Source organism: Alligator sinensis, unplaced genomic scaffold, assembly GCF_000455745.1.
Source record: "Alligator sinensis unplaced genomic scaffold, ASM45574v1 scaffold706_1, whole genome shotgun sequence".
Classification (NCBI taxonomy): Eukaryota; Metazoa; Chordata; order Crocodylia; family Alligatoridae; genus Alligator; species Alligator sinensis.
Genome location: NW_005842683.1, coordinates 475,548 through 478,460, shown reverse-complemented (window position 1 = coordinate 478,460; position 2,913 = coordinate 475,548). Strand labels below are relative to the sequence as shown.

General features: G+C 37.3%; 1 protein-coding gene across 1 annotated transcript in view; it reads left to right on the top strand.

Annotated features, from left to right (window-relative positions):
* Positions 1–206: 206 nt before the first annotated feature.
* The window catches only part of LOC102376057 (olfactory receptor 4S2-like), a 12,008-nt gene continuing 9,301 nt past the window's right edge, over positions 207–2,913 (top strand). Inside the window, exon 1 of the mRNA XM_006033958.1 lies at positions 207–272. The gene's annotated coding sequence lies outside the window, so the exon portion shown is untranslated. The remainder of the gene's footprint in view (positions 273–2,913) is intronic.

The window sequence follows — 2,913 nt, the reverse complement described above, 5'->3', positions numbered from 1 at the left end:
GTATTTACAAGTACTACCCTGTTGTGGAGTTAATTGGTTTGCTGCAGTCTAATAAGGCCACACATGTAGACACTGAGACTTTACTGTGGAGCTAATTAGACAGCTCCACAGTAAACATCTTTTGTAGATGCACCCAGGAAGTCTGAAGTCTAGCCATTCTGATCCTGAGGAGATTTGAACATGCACATTTTCCTTCATAGGTGAATGTCCTAACTGGTAGGCTATAGAAACAATGGAAGAAAAACTGTCTTCAGCTTTGCTGCTCAAGTTGGGTGAGTGAAAATGCAATGACTCATGAAGTCAGAAGGGGAAAAAAAAGGAAAGCACCTACTTTGGTAGCCTAGTAGTTACGGTACTCTATCCAGAAAGGGATCTCCTAGGTCTATTACATTGTTATTAGTAAAAAGGAAGTAATAAGTATTGGAGTACAGGTTAGAGCCCAGGACTTCCTTCTCTCAGGGGAATCTATAAACACGAGGCTATAGGATAAAGATTCTTATTTGCTCCTCTTTTGATCCTCATGCTTCTTGTATTTTTTTCTACCCAGTGTTCTACCTTCAGTGGGGGCAAGGGCAGGGAGACTTGTTAAGTGTGTTCTGTAGCTGGGTAGTTAAAGCCTGCTTCTAAAATGTGGGAGATGTTGGTTCTAATCTCCCCATGGCAGAGCTCCCTAATAAGCCTTTTCTGTGTGAATGCTAAACCATTAGTCTATTGGTGAAAGATTAACACCACCACAAACAGTTCTGAATTGTGTGTCTTCAGAAAGCTGCTTTCCATTGATCTCAGGTGGCCTGCTAGAAGCAGTGAATTGCAACCAGTCACAGGTGCATAATGCGTATTTCAAGAAGTGTGGGAGTTTAGTTAAGCCCCTATGCTTGTGTACTTCCCATTAGTTACTTCTGAGCATCTCACCCTGTGCACAGCATCTAGATACATAAGCCTAAAGTGGTTTAGGCATCTTCCGCATATCTCTGTTGAGGTTGCTATATACCTAACTAGCTCACGTTGAATCACCTTTTTTGGAGTAGTATTGTAATGCTCTAGTGATTGTGATAGCTCAGAGGATATCCAAAATAAAAGTAATATATATTTTGGACCACCTATGTAGTTTTTCCACAGGTTTACTGTATATATCTCTTCTTGAGTAGCTACCTTTATTTAAACAAGTGATTTTTTTTTTCTGTCTGATGTACCAGCTGCTGTCCAAAAGTAGAGGAATGTTGTGGCTTTTCTAATCTCTCTCTCAACTATACAGTTGCCTCAGCAAAAGATATTAATAAATAAATCCTTCTACTGGGGCAGGCATTTGAAAGTTAGCTAAGGCAGCACCTAAGGTTAGATGTAAAGAAACTGAAAGGATTTGATTTCTATCTTCTTTATGCAGAATAGGTAATATCAACCCAGTCTCTCAACAGATACATACCCATTCATGACTTAGCAGGACCCCCACATCTGGATAAGACAGAAAATCAGTGTCTTTGGATAATTCACTTCTCAGTCTCAATGCCTAGAATAATAACTGGAATTGTGTTTGTGTAACTGGTATATCACTGAACTAGATGGAACCTGGCAAGTCACTTTCTGCCAGGAACTGCACAGCCCAACACTGCTAAATTCTATGAGCTCAGCTCTTCACTGTCTGGTATCTCTGGGAAATACTTAGACTAGTGCCATTGGAAGGATGGGGTAGCTAAAATACCAGCTCAAAGCCTTTCTAACAATCCCTTATTTTCTGGGATACATTTGAAAAGCTGACCATTAATGTAACTTTGCACTTCTATCTGACACTGTTTAAGTTGCTCCTGTTACAAAGTCCACCATAGATCATTATAATAAAGGAAAAAAAAGTTCCACCCAGTTTTACTTCTGTGCATTTGACAGCATTTTTATGTATTCTCAGTTTCTGTATTTCCCCAGTGCAGACATTTAAGTTTTTGTTCACACAAAAGCATTTGATTGTGTTGTAACTTGAATTAGATGCCAGTGAACTTGAGTTAAGTCATATCATTTTAAATGCTAATCTTGACTGTACAAACACTTGTTCCTGACCTTGCAATTTTCAGTGTTTAGATAGAGCTATAATGTTGTTTGTTAACCTCAGTTAATTGGAAATCATTTAATTTGAGCTTCAGGACAAGTTCTTAAGCCTTGATTCCATGCATTTTTCCCCCAATATATTTAAAGGGGATATTGAAGTTAATGTTTTTTTATGTTTTTATTCCAATGTAACCTTCCCTGCTAATATTTTTATTCTGGTAAAAAGAGTGCCTTTATTTTGCTTTTGCATATGTCACTTGGAAAGTGGCTTAGATAAATGACAAAAGTAACACTTGATTATGCAAATACTAAATGACTTGGCAGTAACAGCTGTACAGTTAGTGTCTCATGTAAACACAACCACTGTGTTGCCTGCATCCACTTATGCTCCTATCTGGCCCTCTGAGAGTGTCAATAGTGAGGTGAGATTTTAACTGTATCTGTACACCTGTTAAAACTTTTCTGTATAGACCAGGATTTAGCCACCTTCCACTGGTGTTTATGTGGGCCTTTCCCACAGCAAGTAGGCAAAAGAAACATCTAAAAATAAGAGAAAATGATAGTGTGTGTGTGTAATTTATAATTTTATAATTAATGTATAATTATAATGTTACAATTAATTTATAATTAATTTAATTTATTGTAATACTAATTTATTAGTTCTAATTTAATTATTTATTAATAGCTTTACATGCAATGGGTCATTTGAGCAAGTTGTACTAAATCCCTAAACAAGTTTTGGATGTGCATAGGCACTCATTCCATAGATCAATACCAATGTCTGCTTATGCAACCATTGACATTTCATATTTTCATAGTTTCATAGATGTTAGGGTTGTAAGGGACCTATTAAATCATCGAGTCTGGCCCCGTGCC